Raw genomic sequence first — 10,207 nt, forward strand, 5'->3', positions numbered from 1 at the left:
ATCAAGAGAATCACCATTCTTCAGCAATTTATACCAATGCGCCGCTTTACCAGACAGCGATATAGAGAATAGTTTCTTCCTAACTTCATTCATAGCAATACCTGCACATTTGAATAACCCGCATAATTCATGCAAAAACAGTAAATGATCACCAGGATGGACAGTTCCATCCCCTTCATAGCGGTTATCCATAACATGTTCAATAATTTTCGTAGGTATTTTATATGGTATTACTTCCTCACCTGGCGCCTCATCCACTACCGTTGCAGTAGTAGTAGATTTCCCAAATAGAAATTGAAGAGAAGATCTCTCCATAATGACTTATAGCAGCAGGCGGAAATAAAATCAGCACAAACAGTAAAGGTTTTCCTTACCAATTCCACTTACCAATAGCGCTTCACTCCCGGCAACGGCGCCAGAAAATAGTCTTGATGACCCACAAGTATAGGGGGTGTATCGTAGTATCTTCGATAAGTAAGAATGTCGATCCCAACGAGGAGCAGAAGGTGTTGACAAGCAGTTTTGATGAAGGATTCACTGTAAATGCTCACAGACAAGTATTCAGGGGGTTTTGATGTAATAGGTGAATAAAGTACGAGTAAGTAAAATGCGAGAGAAATAATTGCAGCGAGTGGCCCAATCCTTTTTAGCACAAAGGACAAGCCGGTTTGTTTACTTATAACGACCAAACGTTCTCGAGGACACACGGGATTTTAGTCTAGTGCTTTCGCTACATACAGCTGATTAATCTTCATTGTTTTGATAAGTGTTGTGTGGGTGAACCTATGCTAATGTACCGCCCTTCCTAGGACTAATACATACTTGTGATTATACCCCTTGCAAGCATCCGCAACTACAAGAAAGTAATTAAGATAAATCTAACCACAGACCTTAAACTCGAGATCCTCGCGATCCCTCCTCGCATCGATATACCAACGGGGGTTTAGGTTTCTGTCACTCCGGCAACCCCGCAATTGGCAAACGAGTACAAGATGCATTCCCCTAGGCCCATAAATGGTGAAGTGTCGTGTAGTCGACGTTCACACGACACCACTAGAAGAATAACACCACAACTTAAATATCATAACATTGAATATTACTCAACCATAGTTCACTACTAACAATTAGACTTCACCCATGTCCTCAAGAACTAAACGAACTACTCACGAGACATCATATGGAACATGATCAGAGGTGATATGATGATGGATAACAATCTGAACATAAACCTTGGTTCAATGGTTTCACTCAATAGCATCAATAACAAGTAGAAATCAATACCGGGAGAGTTTCCCCTATCAAACAATCAAGATCAAACCCAAATTGCTACAGCGGTGACGATGTCCAGCGGTGGAGATGGCGGTGATGATGGTGGAGATGATGATGATGGTGATGGAGATGATGTCCAGCTCGTTGGTGGTGACGATGGCGTCGATTTCCCCTCCGGGAGGGAATTTCCCCGGCGGATTCCTGCCCGCCGGAGAGCTCTTTCTCTCTCGGTGTTCTCCGCCCCGCGAGGCGGCCGTAACCCTTCGTGAGGATTCCTCCGTGTCTTAGGTCTTCGGGACGAAGGGTTTCGCGAAGAAAAGGAGGCGAAAGAGGCCGAGGGGGCCCCACACCACATGGTGGCGCGGCCAGTGCCATGGGCCGCGCCACCCTATGGTGTGGGCCCACCCCGGGTCCAGCTCGGCTCCCCTTCCGGCTTCCTCCGTCATCCGGAAAAATAGGATTTTTGGTAAAACTTCCTTCCACAGCTTGATCTTCCGAAATATCGCATCCCGACGGTGCTTTTTCCAGCGGAATCCCGGCTCCGGTGCTCGATCTCCAAATAATCATGAAACATGCAAAATAGATGAAATAACATAAGTATTGTGTCCCAATATGAAATATATCAATGAATAACAGCAAATTATGATATAAAATAGTGATGCAAATTGGACGTATCAGGCGGCGGCCGCTCGGCAGGCGAGACATCACCATTAACATGGCGCAGACTGCCGAAGCGATGCCTCAGCGTCAGTATGCGGCGCAGCTGAGAAGACGCATCGAGCCTGGGTCGCTGCCAAGCGGGCTCGATGAAACGTCCGCCAGACGCGAGCGGGCACTCGGCGGGTCCGCGGAGACGCATCTGAGCCGCATATTTGGGCCAAGTTTGCGTATCTGTGGATAGCCCGGTCACTATACGTCGGGCCGCTGGATGTGGTTCCTGACGCATTTTAGGCCCGCGCAGACACAAACGGTTTAAATAGTCGAATTTGACCGCGCATCCATTTGTGCCAGATACCTCCAACGGCACGACTTTTTTAGGGTTTTGCATTCAATAGAAACATAATTAAGCTAGTGAATAAAGCAAAATAAAAAATAAAACCAAAAAGCGCATGTACCACCTCCTACCATAGCCTACTCGTCGTCAAGCATGACGAAATCCGGTATTGCCCATTGCCAGTTCTCAGCTGGCGGAACGTACGCCAGTGCTGCTGATGGTGGAGGTGGAAGTGGAGGTGGAGCAGCCCACAAGTTGAACGAGGAGGTGGAGGCGATGGCGGGTGCGGAGCCGAGTTATGCAGCGCCCGTTCTAGGGCATCTTCCTCCATGAGGCCTAACGGCATGATGTCGGTGGCGTACCGGGGCAGCGGCGGCTGCACCGATCGGTCTAGCTCAGACACAAGGACGTCGAGCCTCTCAATCTCCTCGTCGGTCATCATCGCCAGCAGGTTGAACTTCCGGCCCTCCGCCATGGCTGCCTGCAAGTCGAGGAAGACGTAGGCGATGAAGTCGTCTGAGTCGTCCTTGGCCTCCTCGTTGTGGTAGGCCAGCGCGCCGTCATCATGGGAAGGCGTAGGAGGAGCCGGCTGCCTTGTTCAACGAGGAGGCGCATGCGCTAGAGGTTGGTCAAACGAGTAGTCTCGGTCACCTAGGAAGCCTGCCTTCCTCCTCAGATCCTCCTCGATCTCGCACCAGGTGTGACATAGATCGGAGTCCACGACGACGGCAGGATCATGGCAGAGGGTCGACGACAGGTACCGGTGCCAGTGTTGGATCTCCGCGCTCGTCTATGGCTCGTGCAGACGCACGGGAAGGATAGGCACCCGGAGTGCATGTCTCCCTAGTGGCGGAATGACACCCAATTTGCGTACAACACTCACGTGATATCGACGGGGAGCGGGACCCTGTTCAGCCGCAGAACCTTCTTCACGCAGCTGCCAGATGCCTCGGAGCCATGCTTCTTCTTCACCATGGTGATGCAGCGGCGCACGGTGGTGAGGGTGGGAGCGGAGGTGTCAGTGGTGTGGGCGATGGCAGGGATGATGTCAGTCGCCTTTTAAAGGCGGGCGCGCGCGGAACACGATGCCTTTGATGGTGCGCGTGCAGAAGACGAGGCGGCACCATTGATGGTGAAGGCAGAGGCACACACGCGGAAGCGAAAACCGCCGAAGCAACGGCCGCCGAAGTGATGCGCTCGAAACATGCCTATAGATTGCCGCCAGGCGCCGTGGGAAAATCGAGCGGTCACGCGGCGCGACCGCGCAGCGTCCACCGAGACACATCCGAAGCGCAAATATGCGCCAGCCCGATCACTATGCGTCAGACCGCTGGGACTGTGCGCAGGTGTATTTTTTGACCGCGCGGTCGCAAACGGTCACTCCGCGTCCGTTTAGGTCGGGCCGTTCGAGATGCCGTAAAGGAAAGGTACCACACATGAGCATTTAGTGCTCCCAGTTTTTGAAACATTTAAAAATTGTATATCTGTATTTCAAAAATCATCGCATTTATTCTCCATGAATACATATTCATGTTCTGAATACTCGGTTGAAGTTTCAATAGAAATTGCATTGTATTTTATACTACAGGAAAAAAAATCAAATTTGTGGCTACATATCAGGGCAAATATTTGTCAGAAATTTGTTTTTTTTGTATAGCTTAAAATAAAACATATTCTGCTCCAAAATTTCTACCTTATCTTCCGAATGCTTATATGTATGTAAATATTTAATTTTAAACTTTTTAAAATCTAAATATATGATTTTAAAGAATCAGAAGTACTAGTGCTCATGGTACACTTTCGGCCTCATGTAAGCGAGTGCGTGCATGCATTGTATCCCTTATTTGACAAGCCCCGAAAGGTTACTAAGAGCGAGGCCAATCGTTGATGGTTACGAAAAGCAACGCTCGTAGGTCAAATTCCTCTTCTTTGTGCTCATCCCACACACGGACACCAGTCTGCCCCACAGTACCGTAAAAGCTCATCAACTAATGGCCTTAGGTACACATCGATGTCGTTGCCGGGTTGCTTCGGACCTTGGATGAGCACCGGCATCATAATGAACTTCCGCTTCATGCACAACCAAGGAGGAAGGTTGTAGATGCATAGAGTCACGGGCCGGGTACTATGGTCGGAGCTCGCTCGCCAAAAGGATTCATGCCATCCGTACTTAGACCAAATCTTATGTTCCTTGCGTCGGCTCGCAAAATCTTTGAACTCTCTCGTCGATCTTTCTCCATTGCGTTCCATCCGCGGGGTGTCTCAACTCCCCGTCCGACTTACGGTCCTCTTTGTGCCATCGCAACAACTTGGCATGCTCTTTGTTCCCGAACGTACGTTTCAACCGTGGTATTATAGGAGCATACCACATCACCTTGGCGGGAACCCTCTTCCCGGGTTTCGGCCCTCAACATCGTCACCAGGGTCATCGCCTCGATCTTATAACGCAATGCGGTGCATACCGGGCATTCATTCAAATTCTCGTATTCACCGCGGTAGAGGATGCGGTCGTTGATGCATGCATGTATCTTCGTAACCTCTAAACCTAGAGGGCGTGACAACCTTCTTTGCTTCGTACGTAGTGGCGGGCAACTCGTTATTCTTTGGAAACATATTCTTCAACATTTTCAGCAAGTTTTCAAATGCCGAGTCGCCTACACCTCGCCCGTGCCTTCCATCTCAGCAAATCCAAGTGTGCAGCCCAGCTTTTTCGTGACCATCATCGCATCCGAGGTACGGCGCCTTCCCGTGATCCTCTAACATGCGATCCAAATTCTCCCTCTCTTTTCGCTCGCAGCCTTCTCCGTGCATCGGCAATGGTCCGACCAAGATCATCAACGGGATCATCACGTGCCTCTTCTTCACCTTCCCCTTCACCTTCAAGCATCCTCCATGAAAGTATCACCGAAATGAGAAAGATAGCTTTCATCATTGAAATCATCCCCTTCTTCATCTTCTTCCATTATAACCCCTCTTTCTCCATGCTTGGTCCAACAATTATAGCTTGGCATGAAACCGTGCCGAGCTGGTGCATGTGAACATCTCTTGAGGAAGAGTAACCCTTCCGATTCTTACACTTAACACATGGACGGATAACAAAACCCCCCGCTTGTTCGCATTAGCCACTACGAGGAAATCTTTCAAACCCGTACCGAACTCGCCGGAGAGTCGGTTACCGTACATCCATTGCCGATTCATCCGCATTATTATAATATAAAATATATAATTAACCATCATGCATTTGTTAAACTAACTAGCTACAAACAATATAAATTAAACAATGAACTACACACACATGCATATTTTATCAATGACACATCAAAGGTTCAAGTTGCTAACCGCGATCGAGGAGGAAAAAATAAATGAGAAAGCTCAAGTGTGACTCCAACACTTCATATCATGTTTGTTTCATGCTCTTGGGGCATTTCATCAAACACCTTATGTGCATAAGAGGAACCAAAAGCAAACCTAACACTCACTTGTGAAGTTTGTGAAGAGAATGGCTCCAAATGGCTAAGTGTTGGTCTGCTGGATGGGTATATATAGGGGAGGGGCTTTAGTCCCGGTTGGGCTGGCCAACCGCGACTAAAGGCCTTCGGGCACCCTTAGTCGCGGTTGGGCTGGCCAACCGCGACTAAAGCCCCCCACGTGCACCAGCTGGCCACCGTGCGCCCTGGGCCCAGGCCTTTGGTCGCGGTTCGCCACACGAACCGCGACTAAAGACCCCATTAGTCGCGGTTCCTTTACCTTCGCGACTTATGGGGCTTCCCGGAAGCCTGTTTTTCCACCAGTGCCAAAGACACTTTTGAAAGGATACCGCGCTATTGCTACTCCATATATTTCTAGAGCATCTCCAGCCAGTGCCAAAGGTGGTCAGTGTGTTTGACACATGCGAACGGCTTGAATCCAAGTGGTACAAATGATCAAGATTGGGTATTATTGTCCTCTATCCGACCAAATTGTTTCCTCTATGCCACCAATTTGTTTTCTCATTGTGGCTAACTTGATTGCTCTATGTGTGTATGTAGACCTCAATTGCTCAAGGATTGTACAAGGAAACCCCAAATAAATGTAATAATGGCATGAAAGTGAAGGTGGGGAAACCTTTCACTTTCCATCATTATTGGTCGAAGCATGAACATGATGAGAAGTGGAAGAAACCATGTGATGCATGTAAAATGCATATATGAACTTTGTACTTTATTAACATGAATTCTCACATATTTGCAACATATATGATGATAATACCATGTTTTACATTGATTTATGAGGATTTACCAATGATCCCCTTTATTTGGGTTATAACTCTGCAGAACAGCAAAACTCTGCTTTGTGTATTTTTTTCACTTTCAGAGACCTATACAGAATCAAATTGAGCTAGGATTTCGAAGACGTTATTTTTTCATCAAGAGAAGCAGCATAAGCACTTGGACCTCACCTGGAGGGCCTGGAGGACCAAAAGAGGGCAGGTGGCGCGCCCAGCAGGGAGGCGCGCTACCCCACCTCTTTTCGATGTCGATCGTCTGATTCGCTTGATTCTTTCGTGCACCGACTTCTTTTAACCTAAAAACCCCTATATATGTGACTACCGAGGGTTCTCTGGAGGCGAGCGCTGCAGAAGCACAAAAACACGAAAACAAAGGTTGTAGCAGAGAAGATTGGAGGGGGAAACTCCACCGGAGCCACCGCCGGAGGGCTCCACCTTCTCCAACGTCTTCATCATCACCATGATCAAGGGGGGTAGTCCACCTCTGGACTACACATTTGTGGAAGTAGCTTGATCTATTTCTCTCATGTTCTTCGTAGTTCTTTGTGCCATATGAGCTGCCAATATGATTATGATCATATATGTAATACCTATGTGGTGGATCTTTATCTATGATATGATGCTATGAGATTTGACTATACTTTGTGTAAGACATATTGATAGATGCATATTAGTTCTTAAATATTGGTTCTGATCCATTAGTCACGTGAAAAAGTGATGATCTTGTTTGTTCAAGGTAGCATATTTGATATTCAAACATCATGTCCAAGTACTTATGGCTATACTTTGTTAATTCTTAATACAAGATTGCTTGAAATTTTTCCTATATTGTGGAGTATAAGAGATGTGTTGCATCATCTCTATGTTAGGACGTCATGCCCATATGAATGTGTATCTTCAAATGTTGAAGTTATATTCTTTATATCCCATTGATGAATTGCTATTATCCACTAGAATTTAAAAGAGAGCATAGTCAAGTGAACCCATGAACTCCGATCCAATTTTAATCGTAAAAAACACCTTTCTGTTGCATTTATCTTACTTTTTATTTGTTGCACTATTTTAATTCGAAAATACATAAATACTCATCTATCTTATTTGCACCCAAAAAACCAAAACAAACAAACCTTTAGCGCTTTTACTTAGTTCAGTTTACTTGTTTAGTTTACTTTACTCTAGTTACTACTTTATTTTACTTTTACTTACACGAAACCTTGTGCTTGACAACCACACAGTGGACTTGGGTACACAAGGCTTTATTTTATTTTGTAGGATTGCTAGAAGAAGAGAGGGAGAGATAAACCTTTACTCCATCCCTCGAGAGTTTGGTATAACCCTCGAGTCATCCTTGTGGAAAAAATACTCTACCTACACAACACTCTGCACTTGGAGTCCCAACGTCATCACCATGACTTGTATAAAGTCCCAAGGTGACGAGGCGGTTCCTCGGCAATGCCCACCATGAGGGGCTTGGGTTTTAGAGAAAGGCGACGATGGAAGTTCCGGGAGCGAGGCGGTACACGACGTACCCAGGTTCACGTCCCCGCGGTGGAGGATCGCCACGTCCTGCTAGCAATCCGCTATATGAATATATGTGTACAGGGGGCCGCCATAAGCGGAGTTGTTGGATCTAGTCTAGTTCTAATCTGCGGGTTGCGATGTCTAGGCGTGTCGCCTCTATGATTTATGTTTCTGAATATGCGTGTCCCCAAGGGGTGCCCCTGCCTGGCTTTATATATCAGCCAAGCTAGGGTTTACAAGAGTCCTAGTAGGATTCATATTGGACTCTTATTTCCTTGTAGTCCAAGTTGTTAACGCTTGCATGTCCAGCTTGTCGAGTCCTTGTGCTGGTCCATCTTGATAATCTGCACCGGGTATGGCAATGTTGAGTACCGGAGGGTTATGCCCACATCAGTAGCCCCCGAGTGTCTGGCCGAAGTGATGCTTCGGGCAGGGACTAAAGTTGCCATCGTCCGAATGTCTTGACTTCTACTGAGTCTTGAATCTTGTGCTTGATGCAGAGTCGAAGTTTCTTTTTGTCGGGTGCGTGAAGCGCTCCCGATGGGAGTAGCCCCCGAGTATATAGGCGGGTGCTTGCAGCCACACATAGACTCAAGTTGTACTACTCGAAGATTTTGATGTTGATGTCTTAGGGTTTATTCTTCATTGTCGACGAGGCTTCCATTTTTTTATCGGGTGCGCGACTAGCGCTCCCGATGGGACTAGACCCCGAGCCTGTAGATAAATATGAAATAGTTATGTGTAGGGTGTAAAAAATACTAATTCGAATACCGTAGATATCTCGAAGGAGTCGATGATTTAGATGATGTCCGGGAGGAGTCGATGATTTAGATGATATCCCGGAGGAGCCAATGATTTCGATGATGTCCCAGAGGAACCGATGATTGGGGCGATATCTCAGAGGAGCCGATGATTTAGATGATGTCCCGGAGGAACCGATGATTGGGGCGATATCTCAGAGGAGCCGATGATTTGGATGATGTCCCAGAGGAACCAATGATTGGGGCGATATCTCAGAGGAGCCGATGATTTGGATGATATCCCGGAAGAGCCGATAATTGGGGTGATATCCCAGAGGAGCCGATAATTTTATCGGGTGCGCGTCCAGCGCTCCCGATGGAAGTAGCCACCGAGTCTGGGCACTGATGCTTGCAACCGTGAGTAGACTCAAGTCGCGCAATCCGATGTTTATAGTTTTCTTCAGGTGCCGTTGACACATTGTTGTTTATTTCAAGGGGCAATTCTTAATGCACCTTGAGCATCGTTGATGCCATTGTTTGTAAGTTTATCGGCAACAAATTATTTGAGTGATCAGCTCGTGTTGCAGGTTTTGCTAAACCTGTTGTATGTGCAACTTTGCTTTCAACCGATGCATGACTTGACAGCAGCTCCCGAATAGATCGGTGGCACTAGATCTGCCGATGACTCCGTCGCTCTTTTGATACTTCTGTAAGTTAAAGTATCGAGCGTGGGTCATTTTCGTACATGTTTCATGATCCTTGCTATCTGCGGCACTCTTTGAGGCATCTATAGCAAAGGAACAACGCGAGGTCCCCGTCGATTTTGCATCATAGCACTCGTAGTTTCAGAGGATTTTTTAGAGTGCAATCTCTGGGCGTATTTTCCATCGAACCGATGTTCGTTGTAATATACGAACAAAGTTCCTGACGATGTAGTTCGGGTGTCCCGAATTACTGCAATTCTTCAAAGAAACAAAACTCGAGGCTTCATATCTACTTGAATTCCAGCGAACCGGCGCTCCCGTTGGGAGTAAGGAGTGTTCATATCTTCTTGAATTCCAGCGAACTAGCGCTCCCGATGGGAGTAACCGCAATAGCTCGAAGATATTCCAGAAGCCCCCGAGTAATTCCAGCGAACCGGCGCTCCCGATGGGAGTAATAGTCTTCAAATATTCTTGAATTCCAACGAACCAGCGCTCCCGATGAGAGTAACCGCAATAGTTCGAAGATATTCCAGGAGCCCCCGAGTAATTCCAGCAAACCGGCGCTCCCGATGGGAGTAATAGTCTTCAAATCTTCTTGAATTCCAACGAACCAGCGCTCCCGATGAGAGTAACCGCAATAGTTCGAAGATATTCCAGGAGCCCCCGAGTAATTCCAGCGCTCCCGATGGGATCGCATCGGGTCAATATTATA

The sequence above is a fragment of the Lolium rigidum genome, chromosome 7 (assembly GCF_022539505.1).
Source record: "Lolium rigidum isolate FL_2022 chromosome 7, APGP_CSIRO_Lrig_0.1, whole genome shotgun sequence".
Taxonomy (NCBI): Eukaryota; Viridiplantae; Streptophyta; class Magnoliopsida; order Poales; family Poaceae; genus Lolium; species Lolium rigidum.